The sequence below is a fragment of the Camponotus vicinus genome, unplaced genomic scaffold (genome assembly GCF_025532165.1).
Source record: "Camponotus vicinus isolate PSW18456_S1 unplaced genomic scaffold, iyCamVici1.0 SCAF_2, whole genome shotgun sequence".
NCBI lineage: Eukaryota > Metazoa > Arthropoda > Insecta > Hymenoptera > Formicidae > Camponotus > Camponotus vicinus.
The window spans coordinates 4797744-4812396 of NW_028141956.1; the positions used below are offsets into that span (position 1 = coordinate 4797744).

The following is a 14653-nucleotide window of genomic DNA, read 5'->3' on the forward strand; positions in this document are numbered from 1 at the left end:
TGATTCGCCGAAACGAATTTCGACGGAGGGCGACTTGACTGCCACGCGTGATTTCGGAGATTTCTTCGTGGAGTCGTTGCTCCGAATTTATTCGTCCTCGAATACCGAGGACGGAGCGTGTCGAAGAAGGGTCTCTCGCCCTCAGCATCGATCCACCAGGTGTTCTATATAGGTCTGAGGCGTAATTGTCGAGGGTCGATGGCAGTGGATTCGTGTCAATGCGGAATTTCTTTTATGTTTTTCCTCACTAAGGACGATTCACCGAGCCGAGATGCTCTACCGTACAAACACATTACAGTAAATATCATAAAAAGCAACATGCGCGCACTGTTAAATGCAAAATATAATATTATGATAAATAATTATGAACGTGAGAACATTTTCTGAGATTTAAAGAACGTGCATAGAGCTGTTGTGAAAAAAAGGCATAAAAAGTTGCAAGTAATCGAAACAAATTAGTATTCCAGTTTAATATTCAATTATAGAGGATGTAATTACGTCTGTAACGATAATAAATATACGATCAGAACTTTTCAGTACATTTTTTATATTATTTTTGCGCGCGTATTTGTTTTTCTCTTTATTTAACATCTGCATTTAATCGTATGAAGATCTTTTCGCCTTTTTTATTCGACAGAAGAGTTATAAAAAGATGCCACGATATTATATGTTAAAATCCCGCGATAATTAACGTTTAATGCACGCGGGGTGAAACGTAGCGGAATTCCCGGCGACTGGTGATAAATGCCTCGTTAAAAGTGCAACACGCGGCGGGAAGTGAAACACTGTTAGCAGTTGAAGTGACCATCGCCCACGATAAGCACTCATTTTCCGCAACGGCATCGTCGAGAACTCTGGCTGGCTGGCTGGCTGGCAGGAACTGAGTCCACATATTTTTCAAGCTTCGAATACGTGCGCCAACTACGAACTTTCACGTATTCCCGAGCGACGCGAGTTTCCGCGAATATGCATTTCCCTTTTCGTGTGCGCGTCTGCGAGAAAGAGAAAGAAAGAGAGAGAGCATAAAACTTTTCCGCTCGTTTACGGACGCTCGGAGGTTTTCGCGTGCAATTTCTTTGCCGTTGCGTCCCGCTCGCGCATATTTTTCCACACTTTATTCGCGACGCTTAATGGTCAAAGACGCCTTTGGCATTTAAACGCGCATTATAGGCCGCAGAACCGCGCGCGAGATATGGCGGAGGCTGTAAAAGCGACGAGAGTCTTAAAACGTGTCCATGTAATTTGATGTTTACGGATGTTATTAAAGTGACCGCACCTTTCGGTCGATTATTGAATGGCGTTATAACTGCCTTCCTCTTTCACCCATTACATGTAAAGCGATTTTTATAATAAATTGTGTTTGAAATTTTGCTACTTATTTGCAATTAAGAGCAATTCAGTTGGTATATCATTCAGTGAGTTGAAGATAAAAGAGTGATTGTCCGATGTATACAAAATAAATAATATTATAAATTATTTAAAAATGGAAAGAGGAGAAACGTTATATGAAATATTGAAGATTAAAATGTTATATATCATATACAAGTAAAATAATAATTAAATAAAACATGAGAAATTCTGATGATCCGTTATAAATAAAATGTTTTGCGATTAAACGCGCGCACACACACACACACACACACACATAACATACACATTGTAAAAAATTTTATATATTTAACGGATCATCATAATATATTTATAGGTATAATGAGATAAAAGGGGAGAGAAAAGGGGAAAAGAAATATATGTATTGCGTGTTTTAATTATCATTATTTATATATATATATATATATATATATATATATATATATATTATTACATTCTATTTAATTTTATAATTGAATTATATTTAATTATATCAAGTTAAATGGAAAAATATTAATTAAATAGAAGTTCATTAAATAGAAAATATTAATTAGTAGCACATTTTTAAAAAAAGAAAGAAGAAAAAACAAAAAGCGGAAATTCGATATATTTTTTTATTGCCAATATAAAAGCTTACTTTTTATATGATTTTATTAATGCGTTGATAGTGCACATTTTCAATTCAATCCACATTGTAGATTATTAAAACGAAACTGTCATATATATTCAGTAAGCAATTATATAACTTGAAATGTAAAAAAAATTCGAGAATGTATAATTTATCTGTTTCAAGTCCATGTTCCAAGTTCCACTTTATGGTTTGTCATGACGTTTATCTCTTAATGTGACCATTAACCGGCTCATATACATATTATTATAGGCATAAAGCGATAAACTTAGATATGTCATATATTTTCTATACTATTTAGTGAAACTTTAATAAAAAGAAAAAGGAAGAGAAATGAGAATGGTATATTTTTTTATTTTACAATAAACATTCTTTTACAATAAATTAATAGTTGCACTTTTGACATGCTAAAGATAAGAAAATAAAAAAGTAACATATATTTTTTTCTTTCAAGATATTTGACTGGTTATATATAACTAATGCCTATATCTATTTATCTATATATAATCTCATATATTTTGATATTATTTTTATAAATAAGAATATTATATGTAAACAAATCTAAAGTTTAATCATAAATGTCATTACATCTGTCAACAATTTTTTTCCGTAAAAAAAGTGTCACGTTTTTAATTCTTAAATAAATCAATTAGACAAGGATATTAAATAAACCGGATGTTTATTCAACAATATCTCGATTTCTATCCGATTCTTATCTCGCATTTATGTTCAACATTATCTTCGATTAGTCAATATATAGAAAGATAGCCGTATCTTGAGGTAATTTACCGTTAATGCCGTCGAGTTAATCTACGTAAAACTACAATAGAAGCTTCCTCGAGTTTCTGAGTAAAAGTCGAAACTAGGCAAGCGTATTTAACGTTAAATGAGTGGCGCGAATGCGAGCCATTATCTCCGAAGAAGACTTGGTGCAATTTGAATTTCAAAAATGTTGACTCGGAGCTGGTAGTAGCAACTTGGAATCCAGAGGGAAACGGTGCCGAGTATATGTTTCGTTTCTCGGCCCGGCCTGGTCTGGTCTTAAAAGATCGCGCAATTAGTCGCACCGGTGAATAGGCGTGTCGGTGGAACGATTCCTTTTGAACCTCCTCATCACACGTTTTCCTTTCGCTCTAACCCGTAAGCTATTTCTGACCAGACCGCGCGAGATTCATCGCGCGAATTCCTGGCACGAAGTCATCGCGAGTTTCGCAGTTTTCGGCGAAGACTAATGGATAGACTACGACGTTATGCGTAAACGCAGTTTTTTAGTTTATTGTTCGACCACGTCGTATAACAAGCGAGATAAATGTGCCTAACGAGCATGCGTGTAACATTTCAAAGATGATGGATTTTGAATCTCTTCGTATCTGAACTTCTAGAAAGAAATTGCAAACTCGTTTTTATCATTGTATTAATTTTATTATATTAATATCATTTTATCATTATATCAATTTTATTATTTCTAAATTTTATTTATTTTTATTTTTATTAAATTTTATTATATTTTATTATAATAAAATTTATTAATATAATAAAATAAAAATTAATATAATTTTATTATATTAATATTATTTTATCACAAAATATCTGAAATAAAAATAAACTCCGTTTCGACATATATTTGTCATAATAATAAAACCGACGTGTAATCGTGTTATCCAAGCTTATTGTATATAATTTTATTTCATTCTTATCTCGTTAACGCAACAGAATTTAATTGTTTTATCAGAATTTATCATTCTTATTTATCGCGTTGTCAACAATAATGATTTAAAATCGGCTTTATTTTATGTCGATATATTCTCTCGATACATACAAAACCTTTTCCACTTGAATGTAACATCGCATGCGTAGGGGCCTAATCTCTCCCGCGTTTCAATTTTAGCGTACAAACTCTAAACTCGATACTGCATAAGCTGCAATTGCGCCGATATTCCCCTTGAGGGAAGAATCATCCTGACAAATGCAGCTATCACGCCAACCACGCGCTCAGCCGAGCAGCGGCGTCGTTGGCAGAATTGGCGGTAGTGTGGTAGTGGTAGTAATAGTGGTAGTGGTAGTGGTAGTGGTAGTGGTGGTGGCTATGGTGGCAGCATTGTGCGCGGTGGAAGGGGCGAACGTCGGCTCAGTGAACGCCAAGAGCTCGAGCCGGTACGACGTTATACGCGAGACGCTACCCAAGTGACGCGATACCGAAAACGTTTTCGCGACGCCAGATAGTGAGCGATGGCGAGAAACGGCTCTCTGTAAGAGATCTCGCTGCAACGGAGCGATATTGGATCTGTGCGAGTGCATGTGTGTACGTGAGCGTCGCGTGTGTTTGTACATCCGTTCGCGGTTCTTCGGCGACCGTTCGAGTCCCCTCGGCTCGTCCGACGACACGGCCGAGCAACGCGAGTGTTTGTTTGTATGTGTATATATTATAATATATATATGTATGCGTGCCCGTCTCTGCTCGCGCGCGCGCGGACACCGGCGTGAAGTTAGTGGTGAGAGTTGTGCGTCGTCGTTGTATCCGCTCGTTTTTTCCTCAGCGCGAACGGAGTGAATGTGTCTGCCGTTCCCCTCTACGCCTGCCAATGTGGATACGTAAATAATAAAGTGCGTTCGGCTTTTGCCGCCTTCTTCGTTCGCGGTTCTCCTCTTCTTCGTGCTTCTCTTCGTCCTTCGTTCGACGGGGGAGCGAGAGAAAAAAGGAGTAAGTGAGAGAGAGGGAGATACGTATAGGATTACCATCGCGCATGGGACAAAGGATATACACGCACGCGCACGCACACGCAACGTACACGCGTCCATGTGTGTGCACGCGACATACGGGACTCAACGGTGGCGGCGCGGTGGCCCCGCAGGATTATTTATCGACCTGTACAAGGTATACTATTGCGAGTACGAGTTTCGTATGTCGACAACGACTCTCTCGTTGCACCCGCGACACCCGTTACGTAGCGTACGTTAATAAACCTGTAACAATCGGTCGTAAGCGAACATACGTTGACCGAGCTCCTCCCTTCCCCTGTTTTAGGAATAAGCTAGCTTTCCGAGAAGAGAAAAGAAGCTACGGAAAAATGACGTGTATATTGAAATTTAAAATCTACTTGTTTCTCATCAAAGTTTCGATTTTACACAACTAGGAATTTTATTTATACTTGCAAGAGGCGACTTTGTTGCGAATTGAATTTTAATCTTGCATTTTAGCGCACGACGAGAATACATTAAGCTTTGACAAATTTAATTTGAAACTCGATGGTTGAAATACGTGCAAAGCTGGAAACTTATAAGTTATTTGGCTTTTCATCAAATTTTCAATGGGCAAATATCAACTCCGATTCATCACGGAATGTATTTTTACTACTTCTGCTTATTTTCTGGTATATTTTGTACTAAAAATGCGCGGTCTTTGTTCTAATTCGTATCTTTTGTGTTTCATGTTTGTATAAATTTATTTCAATCATTGAATATTTAATGCTAGTTGACGCAAAATTGATATTTTTACATTAGATCTATTAATGTGATCTGAAATACGAACAGCTGAATATGCAAAATTAATTTTCCTTAGTGATTCATTTGTATTAAAGAACTATTAAGGAAAATTAATTCCGTATATTCATCAGTTTCAACTCGCATTTCACATCATGTTAATAGATCCAATGTTAAATATCGATTTTGCGTCAACTAATGTTAGATAATTCGTAGAAATTGAAATTAATTTATTTGAATAAATTTTAATGATATTACTGAGTATTTTCTCGATGAGGTAATTAATTATGTAGATTTGATTGGATAAAATTCAGGAAATGTGATGACAGGAATAATTCAAAACTCATATTATGTTGTAATGCAATATTTCAATGCGATATTTTTGATGTTACGTTTTACATATTGATGTTTAATTAATCATCAATAAACAGACATTCAGCAATTTCAGCACTTTTGTATCGACAATTCGCAGATTAACTGAAGGGAAAATTAAAAATATAAGCAAGCATGAGAGAGAATACGAAAGATTGTTCGATGATGCGAATTAATTATTTCAATATAAACCGATGTTATTTATGTACAATAAAATTATTAGTATTTTTGATGTTTTTAAAAACATCGGATACATACTTCATTATTTTTTTTACACAAATAACAATGCTATTAATATCATTATTATTATAAAATATTCCACTACCAGTAAGCTCGATCGATCGATCGTATTATTTATTATTCCACGTAAATAACTTGTGACTGCTCGATTTCGGGATACTCGTTCATTGCATTTTAAGCCGATTATCGTTTGCAAATTTATAGAGGGAGAGCAAAATTTTTCGATTCCGTTAATAGATATGGTTTACAAGACGTCGAGTCGTCAAATACAAATTGCTCTTTTCCAATATCTCGCTATACTTACGAGCTACTTACTTATTAAAGGGCATTACCGGACTTATCGGAGCATATAATGATGCTACAATGAAGGAGGAACTTTAAAAACAGGCGCTCGTAACGTGTAACGCTCGTCCGACGAGCCGCATCAGTAATGCGCGTTTTCTTTTTTTTATCATTTTTTTGTTTTATTTCAAAAGACCACTTTGCAATTTTTCCATTTACTCGCTTCAAAGTGATTGCGAATACGCTTGAACATTAACATAACGAGCCCCATATCCAATTTCTATTTTTAACATTTGTCGCTTGACGCATTTGCCGCGAAATGCTCTGTTTATCCAAATCCGTAAAATTCTTCATAACTCGTTATTTGCTTTTTTATCGATTTATAATTAAACAGTATTTATTTAGAGATTACGCGACTCGTAATCTCTAGAGAAATGTAATGTCGTGTCGAAATGTAATGTCAATTATATTTAATGACTTGGATCTCGCAATCATTTCATTCAGCGAGAGATAATGATTCCTGTAATGAGTTATAATTAGCATATTACTCGTAAACATATTTATAAGTAATACAATATTTATATAATCGATATGTAAAACATTATTGAGTTATTATTGTACATTAAAAGATCTTATCAGAAGTATACATATATATGATATAGTCTCCATAACGGTTTGTGAATGTGTGTCACACTTGATTTTTTTGACATATTAACCAGCAGATGTGAGCCTTTTTTTTGTCGGTACAAAACATTGGCAGGTTGTGGTCGGTAATCGGTGTAAGTTAACAGCGATTTAAACGGAACAACTAGATCGGCGGAAGTCGAACGTGAAAATTGCCTCTGCTATTTCGTTTACCTCTTTTTCTTATTTTTTTTTGTGCGGATCGTGGGAACATTCGATAAAGATTTATACTAGAAGTATTTTTGAGGAGAGAGGGGCGCTTCTCATTTTTTGTTTAAAAAAAAGGAATAATTTTATACATATATCGTGTGTTGATTTATTTTAATTCAATTTTTTTTTTAATTTTCGAGCTATATCTCCAAGATTCTCGTGTCTCCCTGCGGAAAATAAAATCAGAATGAGTCGGAATAAATTCGACAATTGTCAAGCGCGTGTAAGTTAAGATGTCGACGCTGACAGAATTTCTTTTGAGGCAGCGCCGACTATTCAGTTTTTTTTTTCTTCCTACTTCGTCGTCGTGAAAGCGCTCGTAATATCGGTACTTGCGTTGACGCGCTTGTAAAAGCGCCCGCCGACTCCTGAAGATAAAGAAGCGGTCTGTAATATTTAGTTTGCTACTTCCGAGCTTTCTCCGAGTGAAGTACAAATCGTCTTGTCTTCTTGGCGACTTACGCGTTTTCTTATGTCCCGAGTCTGAAAGACGCCGACTTTCGGTGGTTACGAGGTTTTCTCGACGCTACTTACCGTTCGGTTTATGATGACGTAAAAGCCAACCGAAAATGCATTCGGCGACTTCGTGAGTTATTTATATGGGAGGGGACAGGGAAGGGATTGCACTAGAAACGTGGCATATTTGAGGAATTACTGACAGGGATTACTGTGTATTCAGTAATAGAGAAAGTTTTCAATATTTTTTTATAGTTATGCAAATATATTCTGCAATTATATAAAAATTATATAAAAATATATTATATAAGAAATGCAAAGCATTTTATTTAAGCTTTTTTATTTTATACGCGTACGATATTTTAATTATTAAAAACCAATTTTTGAAACAATTTAAAAAAGAACTCACAAAGCAAACGCATAATATTAATCTTATTTATTCGTAATATTATATTGCAAATTAATACATAATAATATAAATCAAATAATATAATATAAATGCCACAAATACATGATAAGAATATACTCAAAGTAAAATATATATAAAATAAAAATTACATGCACGCACACATTTTTTTTCTCTTTCGCAACTTAAAATTCTCTCCTTTAAAAATAAACGAATATTTTCTTTAGATAAATATGAAAAGTTGTGGAAATTCGAGTATTGCGATTCTACGCAAGTGCATAAATATTTTCGTTGAATATTCGACACTTGATTGTGGGAAGGGGTTTAGTAGAATAACATTGCAAATCACGAATCGACACTTTTCCGCGGGTATCGCCCATGTTCTCTCGACAGATTAACTCAAAGCTGGGATGTATTTCCACGAGCGGTCGAGATTGCAAGTGTCACGCTAGCGTGCGTGCGTGCGTGCGTTGCGCGTGCCTCGTTCATGTCTCGATTCGAAAATAAAGCATAGTGAGCGCGACATGTGTGTTCAGTCTGCACCGCAGTTTGTCGTTGCATCGAAATCTACATTTGAGGCGGTCTCTTAAAATTACCCGCACATGTCGCTTATTATAATAATTCCCCATATGTTTTAATTATGTAGTTTGTTATATTTTAAATTACAGTTTAAAAATTCGGAATTTACAAGTAAAAAATAAAGTTAGCTGAAAAGTTATAAAATATACCAGTAAAATAATAAATAATAAATTGCATAAGTATATGTACACGCGTGCATGCGTGCAGTTTATTATATTTATATATTGGCAACGCAAGAAAATAATATACATTAATATACATTAAAAGATTTATTAATTATCTTAATTATCAAAATTACAAATAACCCAGTTTTCCAGATATTTTAGTTCCTCGCGTAATATTTCATTTTTCTCCAATAATTTGACATTGACATAACTCTTTATTGAGGTAATAAAATCGTATTTAATAATAATAGTTACGAATTTTGATGGTGTTTGTTACTCGTTAAAGCATGTCGAGTTTTACTCGCTTGAGAGCGCAAAGAAATAAACTGCGTGTACGAATTACATATTATCTTTTATTCTTTTGCATTGCCAATAATCGCGCTTACTACATTCCGGAACTAAAAGACTCTATTCCATCGCGTCGAAACAAAATGCGATTTTCAGTGGCCGGCTAGCTCGGAGCAGACCGTAATTCGTGCTTAACGACCTTTTAACGATTTTTCCGCGTGTCCGCAAACGAGCAGCCACTGCCGGCGTGAACGATAAAAAGCAACGTTATTACTTCGAGCGTGATAAGTTTGCTCAGAAAATTACGTGAAATTCATTGTCATTTCGTAAACTCGTACGCGCAATGCTGAATGTGCCCTGTATGATTCGAGGCCATCGATAATTAGGGAAAAAATAGAAAATAATGTTAGGCAAGAGTCGAAAGAAATTTCGCAGATCTCGATGAAAATTACTTTAATGTATATGAAATGTATGTTCGCGTCATTACATTCATCTTGCACGAGTGGGATGCATTTTTAATTTCTCATATAGGGCGCAATGATGATGATAATGAACGATAATAGTAACGGTAAACGATAAAACATTAGACAAATAGCTGACGTTTTTTCTACGAAAAAGTAATAAAAAAGCGTTGTCACGCGCGTGTCGTCATCGATCACATTGTATAATAAATTATCATTGTCTCTAATGACAACTCAGACGGAAAATCTCGTTATTAGGACATAATGATTTACGTTTTCTCTTATCTAGAATTGTCTAGAATTCATACATCTCGTTTATCTTTATAATATGTATAAAAAAGACTATAGAAATATTAGAACAAAAAACTGATTTAAAAAAAACGCGAGTCGATATTAATATTATAATTTTAAAAATAAATTGTTATTAACTTGTAAAGGTCTCTAGATAAAAATACTGATTCATACAAGATATTGGAATGAAAACATCGATTCTTCTGAAGTATCGTGGCACAGGATCTCTGTAGCAGCGAATACGCCGTGTCATGGTTGGTTTATCACACTTTTATGAGCCTATTTCCGGTGACGGGATTGCCAAATCGTATCGAGATCACAGCTTACAGGACCTCGCGTGAAATATCGACCGGATTAAACAAATCGACCGAGCGTGCATTAACGCTCGGTTTTACTGCGCTGGATATTTATCGCGTAGCTGTCGGTTTCCTAGGAAAAGCATCCGTGATTATATGACACTGCATTGATTTTCGACGTTTATTTTCCCGTCTTGTCCCCGGTATCAAGCGAGAACATTTGACCGGAAGACTTTGACTACGATGTTATTACAGACGCAATAAAATATGTAAATACAGCTGTTATATGTGGATGCAGCTGCTTGAATAAAATTTGCGATCTTGTCAAATTTTTATAAAAAATGTGTTCTCAAATATAATTTGCACAAAATGTATATAATGTATAATTCTTTTACATTCTGTTATATATTATTATTTTTTGTATACGTACGTTGTACAATACATATTTTCAAAGAAAAGAAAAGATTATTTTATCTCTAAAAACAATCAAACAATGAAAAATACATAGATATTTTGAAAAGCTAGTTTAAATGAAGAATATGCATATATTAAACATTGAATATATGTTTGATCTCCTGTTTGGTTATCTGCTGATTCTCTTTCTCTCCCTCCCTTTCTCTCTTTCTCCCCCAGAAGTTCGTCACGATATAAAAACTTGTGGTATTATAACCTTGTGTTAATATATATTTTTCAATAAAAAGTATACATTGATCTATCCACTTGAAGTCGTAAAGAAGCTATTTTTTTCGTTCTCTGACGTCTAAAACACTTAAATACACATTTGAATTACGAATTTATATAGCTATTCTCTCTCTCATCGCAGTTTTCTCTTAAAGCAATTATATAATGCACGCGTTTAATATCTTTTCAGAGAAAATACTCGGGCGCGAAAAGGAAAAATTAAGATGTTAACATTTGCGTGAAATGTTTCATTTTACGTTTGTCGGAAAAGTCAGCGTATACTTTACCTGTTTCATATCTTCACGTGCCCTTACATGAGTTAAAAGCTCGTAAAGATAAGCATAAAATGCGCACTGCTCGTAACACTAAGAACATCGTAACAGAAATGTCGAACAGAATGTAGAGAAACGATAATCGATGTATTGCCCGTGGTCTTTCACGTTAACGTCATATGTCGACAGGATAATGTCTTCCTAACGGAACAGATCCCAGACTCTTGTACATGGATAGAAAAGAAAGTTTCTTGACCCATTATATCGAATGTACCATTTTCTTACGTACACTATAATAGATATTGTTACGTTACACATTATTATCTATAGACGTTTAACATAGCTATTTACGTGAACTGTTGAGCTCTGGTAGTCGATTATACGACTATTATATAGAATGAGAAGCGAGAAAATAACTGAAGCACGTATTATTATTATAAACTTTTTATTTATGACTGTATTTATAATTCTATAAATGTCATAATTGCTATAAATTTTTTGTAAACATAATACAAATTTTATTACTAATCAATCATATAAAAATTAAAAAAAAAAAATTTAATTTTAATGTAAAAAATTATTTCTCTTTTATATACATAAATCTCAATATCAATTTTTATGTAGAATATCAATTGAATATTTTTAATATAAATTAATAAATTGATATAAATTGATTGTATAATTTATTTAAATTTTGTTATTTGAGAAGATATTTATAAGAATTGAGAAATTTTGTGCAATTAGCAAAATTTAATTATTTAAAAAAAAATATGTTAATTTTATATATATGTTATTTTATATTATATTATGTATTGCTTATATATAAAATTTATAGAGAATATATTACTCCATATATATGTATATAATGAAGTAATTTACATATACCTAGTAAACTATCACGTAGAAATATCAGTTTATTTATGATACTTTATTGATTTTGTATTTTTATAGGTTGGTGCAAGCGTTTCCGTGGGAATTATCTTGATAGCCGCAATTGCAGACTGAAAATGCAGAACTGGTAAGTGCAAAAATGATAATTTGGAAAGAAAAATTACTAATTAATAGGATTTGCGTATAAAATAAAAGGAAAAATAAATAAATATTTTATTACATAATTATAAATAAAATAAATAAATTATACATCGCATTGTGCAGATAACAACTAAGATAAAAGTCTGCGAGAAAAACGCGAGATTACAAAAGTGCAAAAGATATTCTTGTCGTTTACATCCTCTCGTATTTCCGATATCTGCGTTCGAAATATATATATCTCTCTCTCTAAAATATATCCGAAACATGTCTGATAGATCGGCGGAAATCGTAAGTCATTGCGCGAGCAAATTGAATCGCGCAGCAAATAAGGATAAATGCAGGAAACGAGTCTCCATAAGGGGGTCATTTTTCTTCCGGACAAAATACGAGTGAGAACACGGATTTACTTTCACAAATGTTGTACGCCATGTGCGGTATGCGCGTGACTACAGAAACGGACTATTCTCGACGGCGCGAATAGCAGGTTGTAACATCCTTATAAGCGCACATGTTCCTTCATCTATCGAAATAGTCATTCCGTCGCAGTTTCTATCTCGTTCGACTATTATTAGTTGACATTAAACGTGCATTTTGCATGTAAATTGCCTTTTTACGTGTAATCTATACGATTTGCGTAGACTGTTTTCACTACGCCTGTAGTACATTCTGGTTTTTTTTTTCTTATTCTATTTTCCGCATCGCGTTTTTTACTCGAAGAAATTGTTTTTCGCCATCGTATCGCGCCATTTGTACGAGAATTAAATTAAATTTTAACTTTACTCTGTGGTTTCCTCTAATCTTAATTACGCTTATAAAGATAAATCACAAGGTGATTCAGAGCGATATAATTTCTGAAAATGCTTTTACAACACAGTTGAAGCTCTGTTTGAGTTAGAGACAATACGAGAGATTATTCACGAGGAGATTACATTCGCAAACTCAATTTGGGCAATTTACATACAGCCAGTCGCTTATATAAACTCTTTAGGCTAATTTTGAAGTAAACATTCATTCTCTCTCCTTGCAAATTTACTATTTATCTAAAACTCACGTACAACGATGAACATGTCTTACGAAGCCACGAGGAAAGTTGATTTTCAAGTAATTCATGTGAAACATAAGATTTAATACGTGCAATTCGATCGGAAATGGTTCGATCGCGGGGAAGAAATTGGGGAATCAAGTTCGGTTACAGTTTCACCGAGCGGGTTACGAAATTTCTGAGGCAATTTCGGGGAGAATGAGAGTTGGAGAGTAGCTATGGAACGGGACACGCAGAGGAGAGAAAGAGAGAGGAGGGCAGAGGCGGGATTTTCCCCACGAGTAAAGGAGATAATAGGGGACACCGGCCCTCGACCCTCACTTCGCCGCCCTTACGAAATAGCTATTCTGTCGAATCCTCCGCGCGTATTACCAGCTAGCGGCAAATGTCCACATATATCTATGCCCACCGTAATGGATATAGTCGAATGGCGATGGGTCGTACCTGCGCCCCAATTAGTGTCAAACTACCGGAATTGGGATCGAACGAGGGTGAGAGGGTGGGTGGGGAAGAAGGGGAGAGGAGAGGAAAGACTTGTCGGGGTTGTACCACGGGCCGTTTCAGCGGCGATAAATTTTTCGCCGAATCGATTTAATCCGCGCAAATGGAGAGGGCGAACTGTCTGATTAAATTATCCGAAGCGGCACACGATCGCGTAATCTCGCCGCATCAATCTTTGTTATTGTATTATCGCGGTTTAAGCGGCTCTTAGGAGCGGGAGACCCGGGAGGAAATCGATGATCGATGCTCCTCGCGAGTTTCGCAACAGGAGCACGATCAATGTTCAACAACGCGAACAACAACATCCCGCATTAATAACGCTCCGGATGGTAATCTCGTAATAAATGTTTTGATCGAGTTCAAAATCGATTTATCGACTCGAGAGAATTACGTTAGAGGAGGTATTTTTTTCCCCGCAGTTTTATTCAATTTCGGTAACTCGATGAAAAGAGAGAGAGAGACGGATCAGAGCTTATTTTGTTAAGGTGATACGCGCCGCGCGTGACCATCACAATAAATCCATTAAAGACGAGATATGCGCATAATAATTTATTTCTCGACGCGTATATTATTACACGCGTAATTGCGGTGCAGTGAATGTACAGTGCAATCGTGATCGCTGCTGTCAATCACGGTGAGATGCGCAAAAACCCGCAGCCTCGCTGAAATGAAAACGCGACATGTTTGATTGTGGAAAAAAATATATATATATATATATATATATATATATATATATATACAGGGTGTCGCAGACCACCCGTATCAGCCGAATATCTCAAAAACTGAGCGCGGCAGACAAAAATATTTCAGACAAAAGTTGTAGGGCTTAAAATAACCTATTTAATGATCATATCAGTTTGACTTTGAATAGCACCGTCAAAGTCACATAAAAAATACTTCGAATTTTTTAAATGGAAACT

General features: G+C 35.1%; 1 protein-coding gene across 5 annotated transcripts in view; it reads left to right on the forward strand.

Annotated features, from left to right (window-relative positions):
* Nucleotides 1-14653, forward strand: part of LOC145967218 (uncharacterized) — a 197490-nt gene that overhangs the window by 89732 nt on the left and 93105 nt on the right. For 3 of the 5 annotated variants that reach the window (XM_083091883.1, XM_083091882.1, XM_083091885.1), the window contains one exon: nucleotides 12110-12176. The gene's annotated coding sequence lies outside the window, so the exon portion shown is untranslated. Of the gene's footprint in view, nucleotides 1-4103; nucleotides 4872-12109; nucleotides 12177-14653 lie in introns of those variants that run through there. The other 2 variants (XM_083091884.1, XM_083091886.1) reach the window with 2 other exon arrangements.